This window comes from Chiloscyllium punctatum, chromosome 4 (genome assembly GCF_047496795.1).
Source record: "Chiloscyllium punctatum isolate Juve2018m chromosome 4, sChiPun1.3, whole genome shotgun sequence".
Lineage (NCBI taxonomy): Eukaryota > Metazoa > Chordata > Chondrichthyes > Orectolobiformes > Hemiscylliidae > Chiloscyllium > Chiloscyllium punctatum.
In genome coordinates, this window is record NC_092742.1 from 96200912 (window position 1) to 96222343 (window position 21432).

Here is a 21432-nt window from a genome sequence, read left to right on the forward strand (position 1 = left end):
TCAGGCATTCCCCAGGTTTGTCATTTGTTTTTAAGAGTGAGTTTTGTTTTCCAATATGTGGATTTGATGATGATTCATAACAAAACCTGATGAAAGTCTCTCTTATTCTCGGTCATTCTACATGTGACAATTCTGTTGAGTGAATCAAAGTATTTGTGCTCATGGTGTACCCCACATAGAGTAGTGGGGCTTGCTCAGAAGCTCATGTGATCCTAGCAGATCATAGGGCTGCTGTCTCATAGGAGAGATAAGTAGCAGTGGTTTAACCTGAGGGTCACCACACCTCACGTGAGGGGAAGAGGTTGAGAAGGTGGAGTCCTTTGTGGTAACCTCAGCTGGTGCAAGAATTGAACACATGCTGTTGGAATCAGTCTATATTGTGGACCAGCTCTACAGCCAAATGAGCTAACTGACCCTTTCGGTCCTTGAATATTTCTCCATCACGGTACTAACACAGTTATCAGATTGCTATTTGCGATCTGCACAAATTAGCTGCTCAGTTTCCTGTGATATAACAGTGACCTCAGTGCAAACGGCATTTCACTGGCTGAAAATAACTTTGGACTGACTTGAGGTTGTGAATGCTGCTATCTAAGTGGAAGGTCTTTTGTCTGTTCCACATAATTCCTCACAAAGTAGTGGGGTCTTTGTGACTCAGCTCCATAAGTCTCTCTGTCTGTTAAATTCAAGGCTGGCATTACCTTATACATTAGCATCATGAGTTACAATTCCTTGTCTCTGTTAGCATTATCTGTATCCCTTGAAATCTGGGTCCCGACCTGGATACAGAGTTGCAAGTGGATTGCTATGTTTCATTAGTTAAAATTTTGCAAAGGAAGTGTGATACTGACAAGTCTCTCAGCTTTTCACTGTGTCCATTTTTTACTGAGATGTTGCAATAGGGAGCTGTCTCTTTACATTTAGCACTGACATAAATGAGATGGGAACAGAGAATTGGAAAGGAACATTCATTTCTTAAGGATGGAGGGAAGGGCAGAACTGTGGCAAATGGCATTTGGCAAGGAAGGTTATGAGAGTTCTCAACGGAGTCAAACACAGAAATGCAGATAAACAGAGAAATTGATCTAAATGCAGTATTCAAGAAAAGCTCAAGACCATCAAATTTTATAATGGATGCTGCTATGTATGGCTGGAATAGAATGGAGTGACATATTACACCTGGACAGTACACCAATTGAAACTCATTTGGTTTATTGGAGTCTATAAAACAGTGAAGTACAGGAGTTGGGATGTCATGTTGTGGCTGTACATGATATTGGTGAGGCCACTTTTGGAATTGTGTATTCAATTCTGGTCTGTCTGCTGTCGGAAAGATGTTGTTAAACTTGAAAAGATCCAGAAAAGATTTACAAGGTGTTGCTGGGACTGTAGGGTTTGCGCTATAGGGAGAGGCTGAATAGGCTGGGGCTATTTTCCCTGGAGCATTGGATGTTGAGGGGTGCCCTTACAGAGGTTTATAAAGTGATGAGGGGCATGGTGAATAGCACAGGTCTTTTTCCCAGGGTAGAAGAGTCCAAACCTAGAGTGCACAGGTTTAAGATGAGAGAGCAAAGATTTAAGAGGGTAACGTTTTCACCCAGAGGGTGTATGGAAGGTGTTGCCAGAGGAAGTGGTGGAGGCTGGTACAATAACAACATTTAAAAGGCATTCGGATGAGAACATGAATAGGAAGGGTTTAGGGGAATAAGGACCAAATGCTGGCAAATGGGACTGGATTAATTTAGGATTTCTGTTTGACATGGATGAGTTGGACTGAAAAGTCTGGTTCCACACTGTACAAATCCATGAGTCTATGTTTTAAATCATCTCCCTTGATACAAACCAAAATAGAGTATCCTGGAGATGGAAATGGTACAAAATATGCACAGCAAGAGTCAAAGTATCTTCATACTAACTCATCCCAGAGACAAACATATTTGACTTTCTTGTTATGGAACAAACACTCAAGTTGAAACTTTTTCAAAGTTATGTGGTAGTTTTAATGGCTGTGGTGTAGGTGATGGTACATTGTTCTTCATTGAGAACCTGGTTTTAAAAGCAGACGAAAAATAAATTTTAGCTTTTAGTTCTGTGAAGGTGTTTTGAAACCAAAGGTCAGAAAGTCATTTTGGGCAATGGGCTAAATTCCGATTTTCCATGAAACCATGTGACTTATGTTAAGTGACTTGATCAGCTCGATGTAGAGTTAATTGTTGAATGTTCACTAAATTGAGTTTTATGACCCACAGAAACAGATGGTCAGGGCCATTTGTGTGCTGAGTTCAAAAGAGAAGTCAGCTTTGTACTTTGTATCAATCTCCAGGTTGTGAGAGTACAGTTTGTAGCAATCTCCAGGCTGTGGGATTACAGTTTGTAACAATCACCAGGCTGTGGGATTACAGTTTGTAACAATCTCCAGACTGAGAGAGTACAGTTTGTAGCAATCTCCAGGCTGTGAGAGTATAGTTCGTAGCAATCTCCAGGCTGAGAGTGCAGTTCGTAGCAATCTCCAGGCTGAGAGTGCAGTTTGTAGCAATCTCCAGGCTGAGGGTACAGTTTGTAGCAATCTCCAGGCTGAGAGAATACAGTTTGTAGCAATCTCCAGGCTGTGAAAGTACAGTTTGTAGCAATCTCCAGGCTGAGAGTGCAGTTTGTAGCAATCTCCAGGCTGTGGGAGTACAGTTCGTAGCAATCTCCAGGCTGTGGGAGTACAGTTCGTAGCAATCTCCAGGCTGTGGGAGAACAGTTTGTAGCAATCTCCAGGCTGTGAGTGCAGTTTGTAGCAATCTCCAGGCTGAGGGTACAGTTTGTAGCAATCTCCAGGCTGAGAGAATACAGTTTGTAGCAATCGCCAGACTGAGAGAGTACAGTTTGTAGCAATCTCCAGACTGAGAGAGTACAGTTTGTAGCAATCTCCAGGCTGTGAGAGTACAGTTTGTAGCAATCTCCAGGCTGAGAGTGCAGTTTGTAGCAATCTCCAGGCTGAGGGTACAGTTTGTCGCAATCTCCAGGCTGAGAGAATACAGTTTGTAGCAATCTCCACACTGAGAGAGTACAGTTTGTAGCAATCTCCAGACTGAGAGAGTACAGTTCGTAGCAATCTCCAGGCTGTGGGAGTACAGTTCGTATCAATCTCCAGGCTGTGGGAGAACAGTTTGTAGCAATCTCCAGGCTGTGAGTGCAGTTTGTAGCAATCTCCAGGCTGAGGGTACAGTTTGCAGCAATCTCCAGGCTGAGGGAATACAGTTTGTAGCAATCTCCAGACTGAGAGAATACAGTTTGTAGCAATCTCCAGGCTGAGAGAATACAGTTTGTAGCAATCTCCAGGCTGTGAAAGTACAGTTTGTAGCAATCTCCAGGCTGAGAGTGCAGTTTGTAGCAATCTCCAGGCTGTGGGAGTACAGTTTGTAGCAATCTCCAGGCTGTGGGAGTACAGTTCGTGTCAATCTCCAGGCAGTGGGAGAACAATTCGTAGCAATCTCCAGACTGAGAGAGTACAGTTTGTAGCAATCTCCAGGCTGTGAGTGCAGTTTGTAGCAATCTCCAGGCTGAGGGTACAGTTTGTAGCAATCTCCAGGCTGAGAGAGTACAGTTTGTAGCAATCTCCAGACTGAGAGAGTACAGTTTGTAGCAATCTCCAGGCTGTGAGAGTACAGTTTGTAGCAATCTCCAGGCTGAGGGTACAGTTTGTAGCAATCTCCAGGCTGAGAGAATACAGTTTGTAGCAATCTCCACACTGAGAGAGTAGTTTGTAGCAATCTCCAGACTGAGAGAGTACAGTTCGTAGCAATCTCCAAGCTGTGGGAGTACAATTCGTAGCAATCTCCAGACTGAGAGAGTACAGTTCGTAGCAATCTCCAGGCTGTGGGAGTACAGTTCGTAGCAATCTCCAGACTGAGAGAGTACAGTTCTGTAGCAATCTCCAGGCTGTGAGTGCAGTTTGTAGCAATCTCCAGGCTGAGGGTACAGTTTGTAGCAATCTCCAGGCTGAGAGAATACAGTTTGTAGCAATCTCCAGACTGTGGGAGTACAGTTTGTAGCAATCTCCAGACTGAGAGAGTACAGTTCGTAGCAATCTCCAGGCTGTGGGAGTACAGTTCGTAGCAATCTCCAGACTGAGAGAGTACAGTTCTGTAGCAATCTCCAGGCTGTGAGTGCAGTTTGTAGCAATCTCCAGGCTGAGGGTACAGTTTGTAGCAATCTCCAGGCTGAGAGTACAGTTTGTAGCAATCTCCAGGGTGTGAGAGTATAGTTTGTAGCAATCTCCAGGCTGTGAGAGTACAGTTTGTAGCAATCTCCAGGCTGTGGGCTTACAGTTTGTAGCAATCTCCAGGCTGTGGGATTACAGTTTGTAGCAATGTCCAGGCTGTGGGAGTACAGTTTGTCGCAATCTCCAGGCTGTGGGAGTACAGTTCGTGGCAATCTCCAGGCTGTGGGAGAACAATTCGTAGCAATCTCCAGACTGAGAGAGTACAGTTTGTAGCAATCTCCAGGCTGTGAGTGCAGGTTGTAGCAATCTCCAGGCTGAGGGTACAGTTTGTAGCAATCTCCAGGCTGAGAGAGTACAGTTTGTAGCAATCTCCAGACTGAGAGAGTACAGTTTGTAGCAATCTCCAGGCTGTGGGAGTACAGTTCGTAGCAATCTCCAGACTGAGAGAGTACAGTTCGTAGCAATCTCCAGGCTGTGGGAGTACAGTTCGTAGCAATCTCCAGACTGAGAGAGTACAGTTTGTAGCAATCTCCAGGCTGTGGGAGTACAGTTTGTAGCAATGTCCAGGCTGAGGGTACAGTTTGTAGCAATCTCCAGGCTGAGAGAATACAGTTTGTAGCAATCTCCAGACTGTGGGAGTACAGTTTGTAGCAATCTCCAGACTGAGAGAGTACAGTTTGTAGCAATCTCCAGGCTGTGAGAGTACAGTTTGTAGCAATCTCCAGGCTGTGAGAGTACAGTTTGTAGCAATCTCCAGGGTGTGAGAGTACAGTTCGTAGCAATCTCCAGGCTGTGGGAGTACAGTTCGTAGCAATCTCCAGACTGAGAGAGTACAGTTCTGTAGCAATCTCCAGGCTGTGAGTGCAGTTTGTAGCAATCTCCAGGCTGAGGGTACAGTTTGTAGCAATCTCCAGGCTGAGAGAATACAGTTTGTAGCAATCTCCAGACTGTGGGAGTACAGTTTGTAGCAATCTCCAGACTGAGAGAGTACAGTTCGTAGCAATCTCCAGGCTGTGGGAGTACAGTTCGTAGCAATCTCCAGACTGAGAGAGTACAGTTCTGTAGCAATCTCCAGGCTGTGAGTGCAGTTTGTAGCAATCTCCAGGCTGAGGGTACAGTTTGTAGCAATCTCCAGGCTGAGAGAATACAGTTTGTAGCAATCTCCAGACTGTGGGAGTACAGTTTGTAGCAATCTCCAGACTAAGAGAGTACAGTTTGTAGCAATCTCCAGGCTGTGAGAGTACAGTTTGTAGCAATCTCCAGGGTGTGAGAGTATAGTTTGTAGCAATCTCCAGGCTGTGAGAGTACAGTTTGTAGCAATCTCCAGGCTGTGGGCTTACAGTTTGTAGCAATCTCCAGGCTGTGGGATTACAGTTTGTAGCAATGTCCAGGCTGTGGGAGTACAGTTTGTCGCAATCTCCAGGCTGTTGGAGTACAGTTCGTGGCAATCTCCAGGCTGTGGGAGAACAATTCGTAGCAATCTCCAGACTGAGAGAGTACAGTTTGTAGCAATCTCCAGGCTGTGAGTGCAGGTTGTAGCAATCTCCAGGCTGAGGGTACAGTTTGTAGCAATCTCCAGGCTGAGAGAGTACAGTTTGTAGCAATCTCCAGACTGAGAGAGTACAGTTTGTAGCAATCTCCAGGCTGTGGGAGTACAGTTCGTAGCAATCTCCAGACTGAGAGAGTACAGTTCGTAGCAATCTCCAGGCTGTGGGAGTACAGTTCGTAGCAATCTCCAGACTGAGAGAGTACAGTTTGTAGCAATCTCCAGGCTGTGGGAGTACAGTTTGTAGCAATCTCCAGGCTGAGGGTACAGTTTGTAGCAATCTCCAGGCTGAGAGAATACAGTTTGTAGCAATCTCCAGACTGTGGGAGTACAGTTTGTAGCAATCTCCAGACTGAGAGAGTACAGTTTGTAGCAATCTCCAGGCTGTGAGAGTACAGTTTGTAGCAATCTCCAGGGTGTGAGAGTATAGTTTGTAGCAATCTCCAGGCTGTGAGAGTACAGTTTGTAGCAATCTCCAGGCTGTGGGATTACAGTTTGTAGCAATCTCCAGGCTGTGGGATTACAGTTTGTAGCAATGTCCAGGCTGTGGGAGTACAGTTTGTAGCAATCTCCAGACTGAGAGAGTACATTTTGTAGCAATCTTCAGGCTGAGAGTGCAGTTTGTAGCAATCTCCAGGCTGTGGGAGTACAGTTTGTAGCAATCTCCAGGCTGAGGGAGTATAGTTTGTAGCAATCTCCAGGCTGTGAGAGTATAGTTTGTAGCAATCTCCAGGCTGAGAGTGCAGTTCGAAGCAATCTCCAGACTGAGAGAGTACAGTTTGTAACAATCTCCAGGCTGTGGGAGTACAGTTCGTAGCAATCTCCAGGCTGAGAGTGCAGTTTGTGGCAATCTCCAGGCTGAGGGTACACTTTGTAGCAATCTCCAGGCTGAGAGAATACAGTTTGTAGCAATCTCCAGGCTGTGAAAGTACAGTTTGTAGCAATCTCCAGGCTGAGAGTGCAGTTTGTAGCAATCTCCAGGCTGTGGGAGTACAGTTCGTAGCAATCTCCAGGCTGTGGGAGAACAGTTTGTAGCAATCTCCAGACTGAGAGAGTACAGTTTGTAGCAATCTCCAGACTGTGGGAGTACAGTTTGTAGCAATCTCCAGAATGAGAGAGTACAGTTTGTAGCAATCTCCAGACTGAGAGAGTACAGTTTGTAGCAATCTCCAGGCTGTGGGATTACAGTTTGTAGCAATCTCCAGGCTGAGAGAATACAGTTTGTAGCAATCTCCAGGCTGTGAAAGTACAGTTTGTAGCAATCTCCAGGCTGAGAGTGCAGTTTGTAGCAATCTCCAGGCTGTGGGAGTACAGTTTGTAGCAATCTCCAGGCTGTGGGAGTACAGTTCGTGGCAATCTCCAGGCTGTGGGAGAACAATTCGTAGCAATCTCCAGACTGAGAGAGGACAGTTTGTAGCAATCACCAGGCTGTGAGTGCAGTTTGTAGCAATCTCCAGGCTGAGGGTACAGTTTGTAGCAATCTCCAGGCTGAGAGTGCAGTTTGTAGCAATCTCCAGACTGTGAGAGTACAGTTTGTAGCAATCTCCAGACTGAGAGAGTACAGTTCGTACCAATCTCCAGGCTGTGGGAGTACAGTTCGTAGCAATCTCCAGACTGAGAGAGTACAGTTCGTAGCAATCTCCAGGCTGTGGGAGTACAGTTCGTAGCAATCTCCAGACTGAGAGAGTACAGTTTGTAGCAATCTCCAGGCTGTGAGTGCAGTTTGTAGCAATCTCCAGGCTAAGGGTACAGTTTGTAGCAATCTCCAGGCTGAGAGAATACAGTTTGTAGCAATCTCCAGACTGTGGGAGTACAGTTTGTAGCAATCTCCAGACTGAGAGAGTACAGTTTGTAGCAATCTCCAGGCTGTGAGTACAGTTTGTAGCAATCTCCAGGGTGTGAGAGTATAGTTTGTAGCAATCTCCAGGCTGTGGGATTACAGTTTGTAGCAATCTCCAGGCTGTGGGATTACAGTTTGTAGCAATGTCCAGGCTGTGGGAGTACAGTTTGTAGCAATCTCCAGACTGAGAGAGTACAGTTTGTAGCAATCTCCAGGCTGAGAGTGCAGTTTGTAGCAATCTCCAGACTGTGAGAGTACAGTTTGTAGCAATCTCCAGGCTGTGGGAGTATAGTTTGTAGCAATCTCCAGGCTGTGAGAGTATAGTTTGTAGCAATCTCCAGGCTGAGAGTGCAGTTCGTAGCAATCTCCAGACTGTGAGAGTACAGTTTGTAGCAATCTCCAGGCTGTGGGAGTGCAGTTTGTAGCAATCTCCAGGCTGTGGGAATACATTTCGTAGCAATCTCCAGGCTGAGAGTGCAGTTTGTAGCAATCTCCAGGCTGAGGGTACACTTTGTAGCAATCTCCAGGCTGAGAGAATACAGTTTGTAGCAATCTCCAGGCTGTGAAAGTACAGTTTGTAGCAATCTCCAGGCTGAGAGTGCAGTTTGTAGCAATCTCCAGGCTGTGGGAGTACAGTTCGTAGCAATCTCCAGGCTGTGGGAGAACAGTTTGTAGCAATCTCCAGACTGAGAGAGTACAGTTTGTAGCAATCTCCAGACTGTGGGAGTACAGTTTGTAGCAATCTCCAGACTGAGAGAGTACAGTTTGTAGCAATCTCCAGGCTGTGGGATTACAGTTTGTAGCAATCTCCAGGCTGAGAGAATACAGTTCGTAGCAATCTCCATGCTGTGGGAGAACAGTTTGTAGCAATCTCCAGACTGAGAGAGTACAGTTTGTAGCAATCTCCAGGCTGTGGGAGTACAGTTCGTAGCAATCTCCAGACTGAGAGAGTACAGTTTGTAGCAATCTCCAGGCTGTGAGTGCAGTTTGTAGCAATCTCCAGGCTGAGGGTACACTTTGTAGCAATCTCCAGGCTGAGAGAATACAGTTTGTAGCAATCTCCAGGCTGTGAAAGTACAGTTTGTAGCAATCTCCAGGCTGAGAGTGCAGTTTGTAGCAATCTCCAGGCTGTGGGAGTACAGTTCGTAGCAATCTCCAGGCTGTGGGAGAACAGTTTGTAGCAATCTCCAGACTGAGAGAGTACAGTTTGTAGCAATCTCCAGACTGTGGGAGTACAGTTTGTAGCAATCTCCAGACTGAGAGAGTACAGTTTGTAGCAATCTCCAGACTGAGAGAGTACAGTTTGTAGCAATCTCCAGGCTGTGGGATTACAGTTTGTAGCAATCTCCAGGCTGAGAGAATACAGTTTGTAGCAATCTCCAGGCTGTGAAAGTACAGTTTGTAGCAATCTCCAGGCTGAGAGTGCAGTTTGTAGCAATCTCCAGGCTGTGGGAGTACAGTTTGTAGCAATCTCCAGGCTGTGGGAGTACAGTTCGTGGCAATCTCCAGGCAGTGGGAGAACAATTCGTAGCAATCTCCAGACTGAGAGAGTACAGTTTGTAGCAATCTCCAGGCTGTGAGTGCAGTTTGTAGCAATCTCCAGGCTGAGGGTACAGTTTGTAGCAATCTCCAGGCTGAGAGAGTACAGTTTGTAGCAATCTCCAGACTGAGAGAGTACAGTTTGTAGCAATCTCCAGGCTGTGAGAGTACAGTTTGTAGCAATCTCCAGGCTGAGAGTGCAGTTTGTAGCAATCTCCAGGCTGAGGGTACAGTTTGTAGCAATCTCCAGGCTGAGAGAATACAGTTTGTAGCAATCTCCACACTGAGAGAGTACAGTTTGTAGCAATCTCCAGACTGAGAGAGTACAGTTCGTAGCAATCTCCAGGCTGTGGGAGTACAGTTCGTAGCAATCTCCAGACTGAGAGAGTACAGTTCGTAGCAATCTCCAGGCTGTGGGAGTACAGTTCGTAGCAATCTCCAGACTGAGAGAGTACAGTTTGTAGCAATCTCCAGGCTGTGAGTACAGTTTGTAGCAATCTCCAGGCTGTGGGAGTACAGTTTGTAGCAATCTCCAGGCTGAGGGAGTATAGTTTGTAGCAATCTCCAGGCTGTGAGAGTATAGTTTGTAGCAATCTCCAGGCTAAGAGTGCAGTTCGTAGCAATCTCCACACTGAGAGAGTACAGTTTGTAACAATCTCCAGGCTGTGGGATTATAGTTTGTAACAATCTCCAGGCTGTGGGAGTATAGTTTGTTGCAATCTCCAGGCTGTGAGAGTATAGTTCGTAGCAATCTCCAGGCTGAGAGTGCAGTTCGTAGCAATCTCCAGACTGTAAGAGTACAGTTTGTAGCAATCTCCAGGCTGTGGGAGTGCAGTTTGTAGCAATCTCCAGGCTGTGGGAGTACAGTTCGTAGCAATCTCCATGCTGTGGGAGAACAGTTTGTAGCAATCTCCAGACTGAGAGAGTACAGTTTGTAGCAATCTCCAGGCTGTGGGAGTACAGTTCGTAGCAATCTCCAGACTGAGAGAGTACAGTTTGTAGCAATCTCCAGGCTGTGAGTGCAGTTTGTAGCAATCTCCAGGCTGAGGGTACAGTTTGTAGCAATCTCCAGGCTGAGAGAATACAGTTTGTAGCAATCTCCAGACTGTGGGAGTACAGTTTGTAGCAATCTCCAGGCTGAGAGAGTACAGTTTGTAGCAATCTCCAGGCTGTGAGAGTACAGTTTGTTGCAATCTCCAGGGTGTGAGAGTATAGTTTGTAGCAATCTCCAGGCTGTGAGAGTACAGTTTGTAGCAATCTCCAGGCTGTGGGATTACAGTTTGTAGCAATCTCCAGGCTGTGGGATTACAGTTTGTAGCAATGTCCAGTCTGTGGGAGTACAGTTTGTAGCAATCTCCAGACTGAGAGAGTACAGTTTGTAGCAATCTCCAGGCTGTGAGAGTACAGTTTGTTGCAATCTCCAGGGTGTGAGAGTATAGTTTGTAGCAATCTCCAGGCTGTGAGAGTGCAATTTGTAGCAATCTCCAGGCTGTGGGAGTACAGTTTGTAGCAATCTCCAGGCTGAGGGAGTATAGTTTGTAGCAATCTCCAGGCTGTGAGAGTATAGTTTGTAGCAATCTCCAGGCTGAGAGTGCAGTTCGTAGCAATCGCCAGACTGAGAGAGTACAGTTTGTAACAATCTCCAGGCTGTGGGATTATAGTTTGTAACAATCTCCAGGCTGTGGGAGTATAGTTTGTAGCAATCTCCAGGCTGTGAGAGTATAGTTCGTAGCAATCTCCAGGCTGAGAGTGCAGTTCGTAGCAATCTCCAGACTGTGAGAGTACAGTTTGTAGCAATCTCCAGGCTGTGGGAGTGCAGTTTGTAGCAATCTCCAGGCTGAGAGAGTACAGTTCGTAGCAATCTCCAGGCTGAGAGTGCAGTTTGTAGCAATCTCCAGGCTGAGGGTACAGTTTGTTGCAATCTCCAGGCTGAGAGAATACAGTTTGTAGCAATCTCCAGGCTGTGAAAGTACAGTTTGTAGCAATCTCCAGGCTGAGAGTGCAGTTTGTAGCAATCTCCAGGCTGTGGGAGTGCAGTTTGTAGCAATCTCCAGGCTGTGGGAGTACAGTTTGTAGCAATCTCCAGGCTGAGAGAATACAGTTTGTAGCAATCTCCAGACTGAGAGAATACAGTTTGTAGCAATCTCCAGACTGTGGGAATACAGTTTGTAGCAATCTCCAGACTGAGAGAGTACAGTTTGTAGCAATCTCCAGACTGAGAGAGTACAGTTTGTAGCAATCTCCAGGCTGTGGGATTACAGTTTGTAGCAATCTCCAGGCTGTGGGATTACAGTTTGTAGCAATCTCCAGGCTGTGGGATTACAGTTTGTAGCAATGTCCAGGCTGTGGGAGTACAGTTTGAAGCAATCTCCAGACTGAGAGAGTACAGTTTGTAGCAATCTCCAGGCTGAGAGTGCAGTTTGTAGCAATCTCCAGACTGTGGGAGTACAGTTTGTAGCAATCTCCAGGCTGTGGGAGTACAGTTCGTAGCAATCTCCAGACTGAGAGAGTACAGTTTGTAGCAATCTCCAGGCTGTGAGTGCAGTTTGTATCAATCTCCAGGCTGAGGGTACAGTTTGTAGCAATCTCCAGGCTGAGAGAATACAGTGTGTAGCAATCTCCAGACTGAGAGAATACAGTTTGTAGCAATCTCCAGACTGTGGGAGTACAGTTTGTAGCAATCTCCAGACTGAGAGAGTACAGTTTGTTGCAATCTCCAGACTGAGAGAGTACAGTTTGCAGCAATCTCCAGGCTGTGGGATTACAGTTTGTAGCAATCTCCAGGCTGAGAGTGCAGTTTGTAGCAATCTCCAGGCTGAGAGTGCAGTTTGTAGCAATCTCCAGGCTGAGAGAATACAGTTTGTAGCAATCTCCAGACTGTGGGAGTACAGTTTGTAGCAATCTCCAGGCTGAGAGAGTACAGTTTGTAGCAATCTCCAGGCTGTGAGAGTACAGTTTGTTGCAATCTCCAGGGTGTGAGAGTATAGTTTGTAGCAATCTCCAGGCTGTGAGAGTACAGTTTGTAGCAATCTCCAGGCTGTGGGATTACAGTTTGTAGCAATCTCCAGGCTGTGGGATTACAGTTTGTAGCAATGTCCAGTCTGTGGGAGTACAGTTTGTAGCAATCTCCAGACTGAGAGAGTACAGTTTGTAGCAATCTCCAGGCTGTGAGAGTACAGTTTGTTGCAATCTCCAGGGTGTGAGAGTATAGTTTGTAGCAATCTCCAGGCTGTGAGAGTGCAATTTGTAGCAATCTCCAGGCTGTGGGAGTACAGTTTGTAGCAATCTCCAGGCTGAGGGAGTATAGTTTGTAGCAATCTCCAGGCTGTGAGAGTATAGTTTGTAGCAATCTCCAGGCTGAGAGTGCAGTTCGTAGCAATCGCCAGACTGAGAGAGTACAGTTTGTAACAATCTCCAGGCTGTGGGATTATAGTTTGTAACAATCTCCAGGCTGTGGGAGTATAGTTTGTAGCAATCTCCAGGCTGTGAGAGTATAGTTCGTAGCAATCTCCAGGCTGAGAGTGCAGTTCGTAGCAATCTCCAGACTGTGAGAGTACAGTTTGTAGCAATCTCCAGGCTGTGGGAGTGCAGTTTGTAGCAATCTCCAGGCTGAGAGAGTACAGTTCGTAGCAATCTCCAGGCTGAGAGTGCAGTTTGTAGCAATCTCCAGGCTGAGGGTACAGTTTGTTGCAATCTCCAGGCTGAGAGAATACAGTTTGTAGCAATCTCCAGGCTGTGAAAGTACAGTTTGTAGCAATCTCCAGGCTGAGAGTGCAGTTTGTAGCAATCTCCAGGCTGTGGGAGTGCAGTTTGTAGCAATCTCCAGGCTGTGGGAGTACAGTTTGTAGCAATCTCCAGGCTGAGAGAATACAGTTTGTAGCAATCTCCAGACTGAGAGAATACAGTTTGTAGCAATCTCCAGACTGTGGGAATACAGTTTGTAGCAATCTCCAGACTGAGAGAGTACAGTTTGTAGCAATCTCCAGACTGAGAGAGTACAGTTTGTAGCAATCTCCAGGCTGTGGGATTACAGTTTGTAGCAATCTCCAGGCTGTGGGATTACAGTTTGTAGCAATCTCCAGGCTGTGGGATTACAGTTTGTAGCAATGTCCAGGCTGTGGGAGTACAGTTTGAAGCAATCTCCAGACTGAGAGAGTACAGTTTGTAGCAATCTCCAGGCTGAGAGTGCAGTTTGTAGCAATCTCCAGACTGTGGGAGTACAGTTTGTAGCAATCTCCAGGCTGTGGGAGTACAGTTCGTAGCAATCTCCAGACTGAGAGAGTACAGTTTGTAGCAATCTCCAGGCTGTGAGTGCAGTTTGTATCAATCTCCAGGCTGAGGGTACAGTTTGTAGCAATCTCCAGGCTGAGAGAATACAGTGTGTAGCAATCTCCAGACTGAGAGAATACAGTTTGTAGCAATCTCCAGACTGTGGGAGTACAGTTTGTAGCAATCTCCAGACTGAGAGAGTACAGTTTGTTGCAATCTCCAGACTGAGAGAGTACAGTTTGCAGCAATCTCCAGGCTGTGGGATTACAGTTTGTAGCAATCTCCAGGCTGAGAGTGCAGTTTGTAGCAATCTCCAGGCTGAGAGTGCAGTTTGTAGCAATCTCCAGGCTGTGGGAGTACAGTTTGTAGCAATCTCCAGAATGAGGAGTTCAATTTGTAGCAATGTCCAGGCTGTGGGATTACAGTTTGTAGCAATCTCCAGGCTGAGGGAGTACAGTTTGTAGCAATCTCCAGTCTGTGGGAGTGCAGTTTGTAGCAATCTCCAGGCTGTGAGACTACAGTTTGTAGCAATCTCCAGGCTGAGAGAGTACAGTTTGTAGCAATCTCCAGGCTGTGAGAGTACAGTTTGTAGCAATCTCCAGACTGTGGGAGTACAGTTTGTAGCAATCTCCAGACTGAGAGAGTACAGTTTGTAGCAATCTCCAGGCTGTGGGATTACAGTTTGTAGCAATCTCCAGGCTGAGAGAATACAGTTTGTAGCAATCTCCAGGCTGTGAAAGTACAGTTTGTAGCAATCTCCAGGCTGAGAGTGCAGTTTGTAGCAATCTCCAGGCTGTGGGAGTACAGTTTGTAGCAATCTCCAGGCTGTGGGAGTACAGTTCGTGGCAATCTCCAGGCTGTGGGAGAACAATTCGTAGCAATCTCCAGACTGAGAGAGTACAGTTTGTAGCAATCTCCAGGCTGTGAGTGCAGTTTGTAGCAATCTCCAGGCTGAGGGTACAGTTTGTAGCAATCTCCAGGCTGAGAGAGTACAGTTTGTAGCAATCTCCAGACTGAGAGAGTACAGTTTGTAGCAATCTCCAGGCTGTGAGAGTACAGTTTGTAGCAATCTCCAGGCTGAGAGTGCAGTTTGTAGCAATCTCCAGGCTGAGGGTACAGTTTGTAGCAATCTCCAGGCTGAGAGAATACAGTTTGTAGCAATCTCCACACTGAGAGAGTACAGTTTGTAGCAATCTCCAGACTGAGAGAGTACAGTTCGTAGCAATCTCCAGGCTGTGGGAGTACAGTTTGTAGCAATCTCCAGACTGAGAGAGTACAGTTCGTAGCAATCTCCAGGCTGTGGGAGTACAGTTCGTAGCAATCTCCAGACTGAGAGAGTACAGTTTGTAGCAATCTCCAGGCTGAGAGTACAGTTTGTAACAATCTCCAGGCTGTGGGATTATAGTTTGTAACAATCTCCAGGCTGTGGGAGTATAGTTTGTTGCAATCTCCAGGCTGTGAGAGTATAGTTCGTTGTGAGAGTATAGTCCAGGCTGAGAGTGCAGTTCGTAGCAATCTCCAGACTGTGAGAGTACAGTTTGTAGCAATCTCCAGGCTGTGGGAGTGCAGTTTGTAGCAATCTCCAGGCTGTGGGAGTACAGTTCGTAGCAATCTCCATGCTGTGGGAGAACAGTTTGTAGCAATCTCCAGACTGAGAGAGTACAGTTTGTAGCAATCTCCAGGCTGTGGGAGTACAGTTCGTAGCAATCTCCAGACTGAGAGAGTACAGTTTGTAGCAATCTCCAGGCTGTGAGTGCAGTTTGTAGCAATCTCCAGGCTGAGGGTACACTTTGTAGCAATCTCCAGGCTGAGAGAATACAGTTTGTAGCAATCTCCAGGCTGTGAAAGTACAGTTTGTAGCAATCTCCAGGCTGAGAGTGCAGTTTGTAGCAATCTCCAGGCTGTGGGAGTACAGTTCGTAGCAATCTCCAGGCTGTGGGAGAACAGTTTGTAGCAATCTCCAGACTGAGAGAGTACAGTTTGTAGCAATCTCCAGACTGTGGGAGTACAGTTTGTAGCAATCTCCAGACTGAGAGAGTACAGTTTGTAGCAATCTCCAGACTGAGTGAGTACAGTTTGTAGCAATCTCCAGGCTGTGGGATTACAGTTTGTAGCAATCTCCAGGCTGTGGGAGTACAGTTCGTGGCAATCTCCAGGCAGTGGGAGAACAATTCGTAGCAATCTCCAGACTGAGAGAGTACAGTTTGTAGCAATCTCCAGGCTGTGAGTGCAGTTTGTAGCAATCTCCAGGCTGAGGGTACAGTTTGTAGCAATCTCCAGGCTGAGAGAGTACAGTTTGTAGCAATCTCCAGACTGAGAGAGTACAGTTTGTAGCAATCTCCAGGCTGTGAGAGTACAGTTTGTAGCAATCTCCAGGCTGAGAGTGCAGTTTGTAGCAATCTCCAGGCTGAGGGTACAGTTTGTAGCAATCTCCAGGCTGAGAGAATACAGTTTGTAGCAATCTCCACACTGAGAGAGTACAGTTTGTAGCAATCTCCAGACTGAGAGAGTACAGTTCGTAGCAATCTCCAGGCTGTGGGAGTACAGTTCGTAGCAATCTCCAGACTGAGAGAGTACAGTTCGTAGCAATCTCCAGGCTGTGGGAGTACAGTTCGTAGCAATCTCCAGACTGAGAGAGTACAGTTTGTAGCAATCTCCAGGCTGTGAGTACAGTTTGTAGCAATCTCCAGGCTGTGGGAGTACAGTTTGTAGCAATCTCCAGGCTGAGGGAGTATAGTTTGTAGCAATCTCCAGGCTGTGAGAGTATAGTTTGTAGCAATCTCCAGGCTAAGAGTGCAGTTCGTAGCAATCTCCAGGCTGTGGGATTATAGTTTGTAACAATCTCCAGGCTGTGGGAGTATAGTTTGTTGCAATCTCCAGGCTGTGAGAGTATAGTTCGTAGCAATCTCCAGGCTGAGAGTGCAGTTCGTAGCAATCTCCAGACTGTGAGAGTACAGTTTGTAGCAATCTCCAGGCTGTGGGAGTGCAGTTTGTAGCAATCTCCAGGCTGTGGGAGTACAGTTCGTAGCAATCTCCATGCTTTGGGAGAACAGTTTGTAGCAATCTCCAGACTGAGAGAGTACAGTTTGTAGCAATCTCCAGGCTGTGGGAGTACAGTTCGTAGCAATCTCCAGACTGAGAGAGTACAGTTTGTAGCAATCTCCAGGCTGTGAGTGCAGTTTGTAGCAATCTCCAGGCTGAGGGTACAGTTTGTAGCAATCTCCAGGCTGAGAGAATACAGTTTGTAGCAATCTCCAGACTGTGGGAGTACAGTTTGTAGCAATCTCCAGACTGAGAGAGTACAGTTTGTAGCAATCTCCAGGCTGTGAGAGTACAGTTTGTTGCAATCTCCAGGGTGTGAGAGTATAGTTTGTAGCAATCTCCAGGCTGTGAGAGTACAGTTTGTAGCAATCTCCAGGCTGTGGGATTACAGTTTGTAGCAATCTCCAGGCTGTGGGATTACAGTTTGTAGCAATGTCCAGTCTGTGGGAGTACAGTTTGTAGCAATCTCCAGACTGAGAGAGTACAGTTTGTAGCAATCTCCAGGCTGTGAGAGTACAGTTTGTTGCAATCTCCAGGGTGTGAGAGTATAGTTTGTAGCAATCTCCAGGCTGTGAGAGTGCAGTTTGTAGCAATCTCCAGGCTGTGGGAGTACAGTTTGTAGCAATCTCCAGGCTGAGGGAGTATAGTTTGTAGCAATCTCCAGGCTGTGAGAGTATAGTTTGTAGCAATCTCCAGGCTGAGAGTGCAGTTCGTAGCAATCGCCAGACTGAGAGAGTACAGTTTGTAACAATCTCCAGGCTGTGGGATTATAGTTTGTAACAATCTCCAGGCTGTGGGAGTATAGTTTGTAGCAATCTCCAGGCTGTGAGAGTATAGTTCGTAGCAATCTCCAGGCTGAGAGTGCAGTTCGTAGCAATCTCCAGACTGTGAGAGTACAGTTTGTAGCAATCTCCAGGCTGTGGGAGTGCAGTTTGTAGCAATCTCCAGGCTGAGAGAGTACAGTTCGTAGCAATCTCCAGGCTGAGAGTGCAGTTTGTAGCAATCTCCAGGCTGAGGGTACAGTTTGTTGCAATCTCCAGGCTGAGAGAATACAGTTTGTAGCAATCTCCAGGCTGTGAAAGTACAGTTTGTAGCAATCTCCAGGCTGAGAGTGCAGTTTGTAGCAATCTCCAGGCTGTGGGAGTGCAGTTTGTAGCAATCTCCAGGCTGTGGGAGTACAGTTTGTAGCAATCTCCAGGCTGAGAGAATACAGTTTGTAGCAATCTCCAGACTGAGAGAATACAGTTTGTAGCAATCTCCAGACTGTGGGAATACAGTTTGTAGCAATCTCCAGACTGAGAGAGTACAGTTTGTAGCAATCTCCAGACTGAGAGAGTACAGTTTGTAGCAATCTCCAGGCTGTGGGATTACAGTTTGTAGCAATCTCCAGGCTGTGGGATTACAGTTTGTAGCAATCTCCAGGCTGTGGGATTACAGTTTGTAGCAATGTCCAGGCTGTGGGAGTACAGTTTGAAGCAATCTCCAGACTGAGAGAGTACAGTTTGTAGCAATCTCCAGGCTGAGAGTGCAGTTTGTAGCAATCTCCAGACTGTGGGAGTACAGTTTGTAGCAATCTCCAGGCTGTGGGAGTACAGTTCGTAGCAATCTCCAGACTGAGAGAGTACAGTTTGTAGCAATCTCCAGGCTGTGAGTGCAGTTTGTATCAATCTCCAGGCTGAGGGTACAGTTTGTAGCAATCTCCAGGCTGAGAGAATACAGTGTGTAGCAATCTCCAGACTGAGAGAATACAGTTTGTAGCAATCTCCAGACTGTGGGAGTACAGTTTGTAGCAATCTCCAGACTGAGAGAGTACAGTTTGTTGCAATCTCCAGACTGAGAGAGTACAGTTTGCAGCAATCTCCAGGCTGTGGGATTACAGTTTGTAGCAATCTCCAGGCTGAGAGTGCAGTTTGTAGCAATCTCCAGGCTGAGAGTGCAGTTTGTAGCAATCTCCAGGCTGTGGGAGTACAGTTTGTAGCAATCTCCAGAATGAGGAGTTCAATTTGTAGCAATGTCCAGGCTGTGGGATTACAGTTTGTAGCAATCTCCAGGCTGAGGGAGTACAGTTTGTAGCAATCTCCAGTCTGTGGGAGTGCAGTTTGTAGCAATCTCCAGGCTGTGAGACTACAGTTTGTAGCAATCTCCAGGCTGAGAGAGTACAGTTTGTAGCAATCTCCAGGCTGTGAGAGTACAGTTTGTAGCAATCTCCAGGCTGTGAGAGTATATGTAGCAATCTCCAGACTGTGGGAGTACAGTTTGTAGCAATCTCCAGACTGAGGAGTACAGTTTGTAGCAATCTCTAGACTGTGAAAGTACCGTTTGTAGTAATCTCCAGACTGTGGGAGTACAGTTTGTAGCAATCTCCAGGCTGTGAGAGTACAGTTTGTAGCAATCTCCAGTCTGAGGAGTACAGTTTGTAGCAATCTCTAGACTCTAAAAGTACCGTTTGTAGTAATCTCCAGACTGTGGGAGTACAGATTGTAGTAATCTCCAGGCTGTGAGAGTATTGTTTGCAGGAATCTCCAAACTGTAGGATTTAGCTGCACCCTCCAAGCTGTCAGAATTGGAAATAGGTCTCCAGGCTATCAGAGCTGGAACGGAGACTGAAGCTGCTTCAGCAGCCCAAGGGGAAAGGCTGGGAAGAGGAAAGAGTTATGATTCAATTCCTGTAAAGGATGCTGCTGTTTATGCTAAGTTCCTCCTAAATTTCCAAATTCATATGTAGGTTTATATTTTACACATTTTGTAGAATAAACTCATGTTTCTTAAAAACAAACTGAAATATAATACCAATGACAATCAACATAGGTATCACTCTGATGTCCAAATTGCCGATGATGAACATCAATGAGAATCATATTAACACCGAGAAAGAGGGAGCTGGTCTTGGTGTTGCCCAGGAGCACACACTATCAGAGTCAGGCTGAGAGAGTTCAATGAAGAAGCCCCACCAGAACTCCAGTTTGGTGGAACTGGACAAAAAGACTCTTTCCAGGTCAATCACCAAGCAGAAAACCGATGAGTGCAGATTACACATTCGGAGAAAGAGGCTTGTGAAGCATTAAAGACCACAGATTCACTGAGGGTACTTTCCTACTGGAAGGGCAATGGATTACACTCAAAGGGTTAAGTGAAGAGGACTTGGTCAAAAATCACTGGAAGATTCACCCTGATGTGATGGAGAGAAGAGACCCTGTTAAACCTGGGAGATGAAAGAAGATATTCCTGGGAGTGCGCCCAGTGAAGTTATCTGGGTAGAACTTATTGGGATTGTACGATAAGCCCCACAATAGTCAGCAGGAAATTGAGAAGCAAATTTGTAAGGAGATCTCAGATATCTGTAAGAATGCTAAGATAGTAATGGTTGGGGATTTTAAAGTTCCAAACATAGATGGGGCTATCATGGTGTTAAGGGCTTGTATGGGGAGTGTGCATAAGAAAACCTTCTTATTCAAGATTAGATTAGATTAAATTATATTACTTAAAGTTTGGAAATAGGCACTTCGGCCTAACAAGTCTACACCGACCCTCCAAAGAGCAACCCACCCAGACCCATTCCCCTACATTTACCCCTTCACCTAACACTACGGGCAATTTAGCATGGCCAATTCACCTAACCTGCACATTTTTGGACTGTGGGAGGAAGCCCACGCAGACACGGGGAGAATGTGCAAACTCCACACAGACAGTTGCCTGAGGTGGGAATTGAACCCGGGTCTCTGGCGCTGTGAGGCAGCAGAGCTAACCACTGTGCCACACAAAAAAGACCTTAAATCAACCACTAACCCTAACACAGCACTGCAAACATCACTGGCTTGCTCACCTCAGCACTACTCTTGGTTAGTGTGGGGATTGAACCCACAACCTTGGTATTATTAGCACCACACTACAACCATCTGAGCTAGCCATCCAATCCTGCTGATGCACCTACTTGGGAAGGAGCAAGATTTGACCTTCTCTTTGGAAATTAGTCATGGCAAGTGACTGTGGAGTACTTTGGCCCCAGTGATCATAATTGCCCCCGTTTTGAAATAGTTATGGAAAAGGATAGACCTGATCCAAAATTTAAAATTCGAAATTGGAGTAAAGCCAATTTTAACAATTTTTGGCAAAAATTTTCACATACTGATTGGGAGAGGCTTTTTGCAGGTAAAGGGACTATTAAAAAGTAGAAGGACTTCAAAAACGAAATAATGTGAGTCCAAAGGCAATCTGTTCCTGTGAGTATGAAGTGTAAGACCGGTTGGGGTAGGGGAATACTGGATTCGTGGAGAAATTGATGCTCTGGTCAAGAAAAAGAAGGAGGCATATGGCAGGTATAGACAGACAGGATCGAATGAGTCCCTCGTGGAATGTAGGAGCAGTCGGAGTATACTCAAGAAGGAAATCAGGAGGGGGAAAGGGGACATGCGCTAGCTTTGGCAAGTAGGGTTAAGGAGATTCTCCAAACATATGAAGGGAAAAAGAGTAACTCTGGAGAGAGTCGGACCCTTAAAGATTGACAAGGCCATCTGTGTGCAGAACTGCAGGAGATGGATGAGGTACGAAATGAGTATTTTGTGTCAGTATTTACTGTGAAGAAGGATATGGAAACTAATACATTTGGATAAATAAAGAGTAATACCTTGGCATCATATTAAGAGCAGGTGCTGATGGACATCTTAAAACGTATAAACGTGGAATAATCTCTGGGACCTGATCAGGTGTATTCCAGAACTTTATGTGAAGCTAGCAAAGTGATTGCTGGGCCCCTTGCTGAGATGTTTGTATCATTGACAGCCACAGGTGAGGTGCTCGATGACTGAAGGTGCTATTATTTAAGGAAGATGGTAAGGAAAAGCCATGGAACTGTAGACCGGTCAGCCTGACCTCAATGGTGGGCATGTTGTTCGAGGGGTTTCTGAGGGACAGGACTTGCGTATATTTGGAAAGGCAAGGATTCATTAGGAATAGTCAACATGGGTTTGTCTGTGGGAACTCGTGTCT